This window comes from Bombus terrestris, chromosome 9 (assembly GCF_910591885.1).
Source record: "Bombus terrestris chromosome 9, iyBomTerr1.2, whole genome shotgun sequence".
Taxonomy (NCBI): domain Eukaryota; kingdom Metazoa; phylum Arthropoda; class Insecta; order Hymenoptera; family Apidae; genus Bombus; species Bombus terrestris.
In genome coordinates, this window is record NC_063277.1 from 16,875,456 (window position 1) to 16,884,524 (window position 9,069).

General features: G+C 36.8%; 1 protein-coding gene across 4 annotated transcripts in view; it reads left to right on the forward strand.

Annotated features, from left to right (window-relative positions):
- Nucleotides 1-9,069, forward strand: part of LOC100643941 (connectin) — a 349,916-nt gene that overhangs the window by 285,251 nt on the left and 55,596 nt on the right. The gene's annotated exons all lie outside the window — the stretch shown is intronic.

Sequence of the window (9,069 nt, forward strand, 5' to 3'; positions counted from 1 at the left end):
ACCTCACTGAAGAAATAAAATAGTCAAACTCGAAAATGCTGTCCTGCTGGGGGTAGCCATCCACATGTTATTTATCAATTAAGTTAGAAAAATTTACCAAATGTCCAGCTGGACAAATTGTAAAGTACAAGTTAAATAATAAAAAGAAAAAGAAGAAAGCTGAGAAGAATGTGATAGGTAGGTGTATTCGTCGAAGTTGCCCTGATTTCTCGTACACGCATCGCCGCTTTTCACGTCGTTAAAAAATATCAATGCCGAGTCGATTCGATATTATCAGGACGAGTTTATGGTTTTATAAACAGAAGAGTTTCTAGCAATATTCTCAAACCATTCTAACTCGAGAAATTGCCCCATTCGCGCTGATCTGCACCCTGAAATTCAAATCAAGCTCGAATCAAATTCCATCCACTTAAAGGAAAACAGAAGAGTCGGAGGAAAATTCGTCTTTTTGTGACGATGTAATTTACTGTCGAAATAGAACGATTTCTTTGAAGAGCTTCTTCCTAATTTCACAAATTCACAGACGATTCGTCGAAGGAACTTTGTCACGACAGTCCTCGATACAGCAAGCTTCACGCTGTCCATCGTGGTTTGCCGCCTCTTGGCGAATATGTTTGGTAAAGATAACTTGGAAAATGCAAATCAGGACAGCGAAGAGATATACATGTATATGTGAGATATATGTAAAAGAGGAAGAGGGAGCGAGAGCAACCATCGCCTCAAGGTAGAAGATGGCGTATCCTCATCGTTCCAAAGTGAGCTAGCTACGGCCCTCGTCAGCCGATTCGGGGAATCCCTTTGTGCCGCGAAATTGGTCGAGTTCACTGGCTTGTCTACTATAAACAAAGCTGGTTCTAGCCGCTGTGCTAGAAACTGTCGAGCGTCCATTTCGTCTTGCAAACGAAGCAAAATCCACGTCGTTCGATCGACGGAACGATGGTACACGATGCCGAGAAGCCTGCCGCCTACAAACGGTCGCGCCATTGCTTAGTTGCACGGTCATTTCCAAGAGGAGGGACAAACATACGATCAGGATTGAAATTTCGTACAGAGAATTACAAATTTTTAGCGACAAGTTTAGCGGTCGAAGGTTTTACAACGAAGGAGGATACTTTGAAATTTGATAGATTTCAACGTCAATAAGAACGTTAGAGGATATTGTATCGTACAATTTTAATGAAACTTCTAGTCGGAATAGTGTTCTGAAAAATATTTGGCCAATATTTTTCTTTGTCGATCGTTTGCCATTTTAAATAGCAAAAATAGCCCTCGATGTTACGGACGAAAAAAAGTGTTTCTTCCGATATATTGAAAACTAGAAAAAAAAATTACTTTCAATATTTTGTCAAAAAATATTTCTCTGCAAAAGTTTCGTCAAAAACTGTTTTCATCGATGTTTCACATATCATTTAGAAAGCTGTAATACTTTGTTCAAAAGTTTCATCAACAATTGTTTAAGCAGAAGTTGTGCATTTTTGAAATAACAGATTCACGTAGCTGCGATATTTCCCCGTAAATTAATCTCGCTAAAACGTTCACCAAGAAGTTTGAGCAGGAATTTTCTACTTGTGTATTTTTTTCTTTTTTTTTTTTCAATAATGATATTACGTAGTTGCAATTTAAATAGCCAAGAATAATTAGGAAAATCACTCCTACGAGATTCGTAAAAATCCAAACCGACCTACGAAACATTTATTCGCAACGATCGACTAAGATCCATCGACTGAAAGTATTACTAACCAAGAAATGACGAAGCACCGATTCGCAAGCTGTAACCCATCAACATTGCCATTATTCTTCGCCTCGATTCGTGGCAAAAATTCAAGCGGCAAAGTTATTCTTAAAGACCATGGCACAAGATCCGGGACAGACGTCGCGCGATGCAACTAGGAGACGTTCTTGCGCGATCTGTCGCGAAGATTCATCCGCGTCGAGAAATTCGGTCGAGAGAAATTCATAAAGGTCCATTTTTCTTACACGATGCCGCTCTTAATATCTTCCGCAAGCTTCTCTTTTATTTCAACGGGCACCAGGTAAGTCGAGAGAGGATGGCAGAAGGACGGATGGAACGAGGGATGCGAGTCGGAAGGAAATAAAACGCGCGCAGGATTGCGACTCGTAACCAAGTTTGCCTTTCAGACCAGCGAGTTTTAGGCAACGGGGGCTGAATAACGTATCAGACAAGTGACAGGAGATTGCTACGTGGTTACAGACTGGTTTATTTAAGAGATGACGCGCCCTTTCAGTCGGAGGAAGACGGTTGTAAAAAGATTACTACTTGAAAAATCGATAAATAAATAAGCGATGATATATTTTTAAATATACGGGCGGTCCGCGAGTCGCTTTTCCTTTTAAAAGTTACATAATTTTTTTCTATCGTATATCTCCTCGAAACATTTGCCTCCGATTTTTAGTTCGTTTCTGGGAAATTTACAATGGAAAAATTCACAGCTGGCAACGAGCAACGATATTTATAAAAGAGAATATCGCGTTTCTATTCGTTTGCTCGATGTTAATATCTATAAAATAAAGAAACTACTTGCTATTTATGAGATAAAGAATAAAATCGGGAAAAAATGATGTTCTCTGCTGTGAAGTTAAGCTAACGCGCGATTAATTCGGATAATTAAGATTCTACTATATTTTTAACGCTATAATAAACTGTTTTTCTTTAAATCGCGAAAACTTGGTTACTTCTTTTATTTATACGATACTCTTCTATGCAGGTTCTATTAATTTTATACATTTTTCGTACTTCGATAAAACAATATCTAATTTACTCTTTCTACGTTTTTCCTATGTTTCCTTATATTTTTTGCGTTTGTACGATATTCCAACTTGTACGAATTGTTTCGCTGGAGGATCTTTAATGGGTTAATGGAAAACGGGTCGATGCGTGAAGATTGTTCTACGGGATAGACGTAGCTGTTGGATGATTTGTATTATCGGCCACGAGGACGCGTTCGTTGGGATGATAGTCTCGGCGACGAGCTCATTAACGCTTCGAAAAGGGACGCCCATTGAACCGATGGAAAAATTGGATGCAATGCGGCGGTGTGCATCCTGCGTAGCTGCTTCACGGAGTAATTTTGAAGTACAAAAGAGAATATTGCCATGTCTTGACACGGTAATTGCGAGATTAATCGATTCTCACGATAGAAGTATGTAATTTAACAAAAAATTAGTATTTGCGTTTAAGATGAAATAAGAATCGTAATATCGTAAATAGAAAATTACAAATTTTTACTTCAATATCGTCTTTTTTACTCTCAAACGTGTCATTCGTTTAGTTAATTCTCTTAGGCTCTAACTTTTTTTAATAAGCAAAACTGTCTTCTATCCATCATTGGGATAAATTGTTTAAATATTTATATACAACCCTGTCTTAAAATTTTATTGACTCTATTGTATAGAGTCAATTCTATGAGTAAACATTTCTGAATACTCTGCCTGTTTAAAGCTTCCTCAAGTGGCATTAAAAAACTTTCAATGACATAAGATTAGATTTTTCTTCGCGACAAATGACATCGATTGTCTTCTTTCATAATGTATACTGTATCAAACACGATACATCAAACGGTGTAGCATCGTTGCGAATTGGTATCAATACTTTTATCGATCTTCTCGATAATTCATCATTCTTCGTCGCTCATATTGAAAATTCTTGCAACAGTGATACAATATGGCAAACGATGCTGAAATATCCAACGCAAAGCCACTCCGTTTGTAAAAACGAAGCGAAGAAATTCATGTTTAGACGATATTCAATGAAATGATTAATCGACATCTCCTCTATTAACCCTAAACTTACTCTTCTTCTTTCTCGACGAATAATTAATGATACAGCGGCAAGATACGAGAACGAAATAAATTAAAACGTAGAAATTTAATTCTCTTGCCGATTATTAATTAGCAAATAGTTAGCAAGCAAATAAAATAATTAGTATAAATTAGTTTAAAATCCGGAGAAAATATATCGAACTTTATCGAATATGTTGAATATGAATATTCCTTATAATTAAGAAATGTTATTTTAATAGCCGCTATGGTGTCGTCTAAATACAAAGTATACGTTTAACTGAAAATTTTGTTCGAAGAGAAAGCGAGAGAGGATAATTGCACTTGTTGCACCTTTTGAACGAGGCAAATGGTCACTTCTCGACGTTTAAACAAATCGTTAGCTATTTGGTACACGCGTTTTAATTTGCTGCATGTGTAGCATCGTGAAATCGTGCCTAGCGATTTTCATTTAAAGCGGCAAAGGAATTCAACTGTGGTAGAATACTAGACAGAACGCTTTTCGATAGTTGTAATTGCCTCGAGCTTTAATAACTTTTCAAGCCGATGTTTTGCAATTTGTACTTTACATTTGTTTGTATTTATACGCGCATATACAGATTCCGAGAAAATACCGAACAAGGAAATATTCCAAATATTTCTCATACAAAAATGTTATTTTTCTATGATTATTCCAGAACGTATCTTATTTCCAAAGTCATCGTAGAAAGTGATAAATCTTTTGGACGATATCAACTTCCTTTTCTCTAATTATAATTCCGATAACGTTCTCTGCGATAACGTTATCCAAAATTATTTGATATCCCTCCGATAAATTATAGTGTTGAACGTAATTACGAAGCTTTTCAATTACTATTATTTCGACGAGAAAGGAACACTGGAAAAATTGCAAACGAGACGATGATAATTTCGAAGATGGAGCTGGAAAATTCAATGAAACGAAAAGCGTACAGCGTTTTAAACGCAGCTTTCTCTTTATTTACCTAAACCGAGATATCCACGGATGAAAATACTATGATAGCGTTATTGTCATCGATAATGACTATATCGGGAAGCTCATTAGCAGGTCATGGGTGCCGAGCTATTATTATCCTCGTCGAAAATCACCGCTCGTTTTCGGATAACGATCACTGGGCCGGTGATCGTAAAATAAGATACACTTGTTCGAGCATCCGTTCCACTGGTTTTATTGGCGACGCTGCATGCGTTACAAGAGTGAAACATAAACGTAATCGACTGTGGATGAATTTCGGGGGAATTGATATAGGAACCTCGAATTTGGTCCGATTAATAATGGGATAGCACGTTAATTGAAAATTTTCGCACGATGTCGTTTGAACTTGAAAACATCACGAAAGTTAAAATTTGCAAGATCTTTTTGGGTATAACAAAAGGTTATGAGATGTAAAAGAACTACGATAATAATTAATAACGGGAAAATGATATAGATGAATAATATTATTTGGAAATCGAAAATGTATATAGTATCGGGGCCAAAAGGCCTAAGGTATCGGCCGAACTGTGAACAAAGTACCATTCAGCATCAATGTAGCGTTGGGTCTTTTAAGTGGACAGTTTTCGTGAAAAGGCCGCGTGACTTTGACCACAGGGGTTTCGGGATACCTGTTCCGAAGAACGGGAAAAGTGCAGAGTGTGTAGAGTGTGCAGAGTGGGCAGAGCTTGAATTGGGAAGTCGAAAGCCGCCTGCGAGAATAGAACGTAGAACAGCATTGTAATCATTTCTTTGCTTCGAATATTATATATTAAATCCAAACATCATTACTTCTCCTTTCCTCTAAGACCCATTAAAATACTACATGTATATTATAAAATGGTTAGATTTTGAATTAAAAACGTCTTATTTTAATTATTTAAAACGTGAATAAATTATAGTTTCGAGCGGAGATATGAACGGTTTTTTTTCTCTTTATGTTGTTTAATTAATCAACGACCAGGTGGGATATTGTTCGTTATTTCGTATTACATATCCTTATTTTAATACAAATATTACTTTAATTATAACAAAGCATTATATATATTTGAACATAATAATTGATAATATCGATATGATATTCTCCTTGACAAAATGAAATTATTCAATAAATGATATATAGAAATAAATTAATTAAAATCCCTACAATCGGATCGTAAACTCTTCGAAAAAGTATTCAGAAATATTATAATATTAAACGAGCACAGTACTAATTGGAAAATTGGCCGATTTAATCATCTCAACAGAAATCGTAATCATTTATAAACTTCCGCTCGTGAATCCGATAATGATTACTGATAAAATCCCATTAGAAAACAATAAAACAAGCCATATCGTTACTTTGTAATTATATATTAGTAGATTCATTATTTCCATATTCATGACAGAAGAGTAATTATACTTCTTGCGTATTATAACCAAAGCTTTCAGAAATTTTATGAAATAAATTGCGAGTGAAGCCAACAGCCTCGAAATATTCCAGAGAGTTAATTCCATATTTTAAAAATAATTAATGCGTGGATCTGCATTTAGATTTTAATTTTCCTTACGTTCTAGAGACTTTTTCACTCCTTAAACTTTATCTACTCTATTCGTTTCATACGTTCCATTTTTAATGCCCAAATACTCTGCTCAATTTCCTTATTCTAAAACATTCGGCAAATTTACTTTGCAAAATTACGATACTCGTATATCCTAGTACGAATTTGAGAACAATTTGAACATACTTTATCATTAAAACTCCATTTCGTATTCGCAAATACAGGATAGAACGAAAGTTATCTCTTAATCGAATTTCGTTTTAATTTTATCGGAAACAAACTAAAGAATGAAGATCATAGAACCCATAATATCCATAAAACGTTGTAACATGAAATATAATTTTTAATTCACCATGAATTAAATCATCAGAACTTCCAAAACGCATAAGACTCATTCGTGAGCCAAATCGATCAACTCTGGTTGCTGAAAAATTCTTAATTTTAGTATCAACCTGACATCTATGGACACGTTCATTTTCCAGATAACAAATCATCGCTTTTATTACGATCGATCAGTTCTCAACTTCTATACGGTCCACGTGAGAGTATTTTTCGATCGATCGATTAACAAAACTCTCCAAAAAAAAAAAGAAAAGAAAATTCTCAAAAACCGCTTGATCTCAAACCACCAAAATCGTCGTAAGAACATAAAACTGGAAATTCCGCGAACCAAACGCAGAGGACAAGCTCCCTCCCACGAGGAAGAATAGCTGGAAAATCGTGAGAGCGTGCATTTACAAAACTAAAACTCGGACGCAATTTGTGGTTTGCGGATGGTGTTTCGCGGACGCCAAATCGCGGCGAAAACGGAAACGAGGGACGACCGAAACGGCCGTTTCGTCGACTAATTTTAATCACTGCTGATTTCGTGGTTCGCTCGGCTGTTTGTCGAGCAAATTGTTCCCTGGAAATCGGCGAAAGCGTCGAGACCTCGAATCCACCACGCATTCAAATCACCGCCGCCACTCCCGTTTAACTGTATGCTGATTGCTCGGCCACCGAATTGTTTGTGTTTTTTCCCAACCATCCTTCTCCGGTATTTTTTTCCCCCCTTTCCCTCTCCTCTCTCTCTCCCTCTCTCTCTTCATGCTCTGGTATAAATTTTTAACGCGTTCCAGAGTTCTATCGATCCCCCGTATAGGATACCTTCCTTCTTCCATTTTAGTTCCACCTGTTCCTTTTTTTCTTCTCTTTTCGTCGATTCTTTTCTCCTTGTGCTCTCGTTACGTAACGAATAACGGAGCCGTGGAACTCGAGCAAAAAACGTGTAAGTTTGGAAGCTGGTCTTTATTGGATGGAGAGAGTTTCGATGGGATGAGGCAGCCGCGAGAAAGAGAGCAACGATTAATCGATGGAGGGCGAAGTGGCTGGCTGGCTGCCTATGCAGATTGGGAGTGGTTTGTAAGAATGTGGAAAAGTTGCTCTTGATTTCGCGAAAATAAGGGAACTGTGAGAGCGGATTTATGTATTGCGCGATAAGAGCATTTTCTTATTGTTTGCTTGAAACGTCATATGAGAAGATCTTATTTCATATCTTTGATCTGCTTTTTCACGTAAAGTCGCCTCGTTGCCGATTGTACTATCAATGCTAAGACACCCTGTGTATGTATATAGAAGACAGCGAGCAACGATATTAAAACAAACGTTATTAATATAAGTGATACTGGTGTTAACATGTTTGTGTTTGTAAGTAAACTACCTTTTGTTTTATCATTTTTCTACGTTATACTTCAAATGTTATTAAGCTGGAATATTTTAGAAATTGTACCATACACCCAACAGAATACGCAAATTGTTGTACCCTCTTAATAATTAATTTGCTGCTCCTTTATTTACCCTACACACGAACGGACAAACAACAATCAGATTTGCCAAATGCAAAGAGGTAAAACAGGTCGATGAATTTTTTAGATCACTTATTCACTTGTATGCCCTATATATTGACAATTTAAGAATATTTTATTCCATTACTTGATATATCTAGTTCTTAAAAATTAGTTACCACACTCCACATTTTTTGCTGGTAACAACAAATACACGAGGAGATCTGTTTACTCAAGATCGATACATCGAGTACAATTTTTTCGAACTAATGTTCAACATTAAATGAATTCCGTCACGCGACACGTTTCTACTTACAATCGACGAGAATGCGCTAGACACGAGTTACAAGTAGAATCAGAAAAGAGAGTAGGTCAGCTTTGTCGGTTTGGAAAACCACGAAGGAGGCCTGGTTTCCGTGTTTCGTTCGAACGGAAAAAGTTACAAAGGATTTCAAAACAGAATCCGATCCCGTTGCATAACGATGCCGATTCGAAATAGAAAAATAAGAAAGCAGCGTTTCGCAAAAGGTAATACGCGTTGGTCTTGCAAATCTCTCTTCGACGATCGACATTCGACCAGCATCTGTGTCACGACCGATGTGATTCACTGGGATGACGAGAATTTGGGAGGAAAAATAACCTTTGGGCTTCGTTAGAGAATCCCAGTTTCGCCAATGCACCGGCACATAGCAACAGCTGTACGAACTAAATCTTTGCCGTTTCATTCCCATATTTTGGAATAATTGAACTTACCATTGAAATTTTTCTTCAAATTGTTTTAATTGCTCGGTCATCTTCACGATTGTTACGCGATTCCGTGCTTGAAAATGCATTAAAACGCACTTGAGGTTACCAAAACTTCGAATTTAACGTTTCAGAAATTCGAATTAATTCGATTGCGCACTTTCGAGTCTGC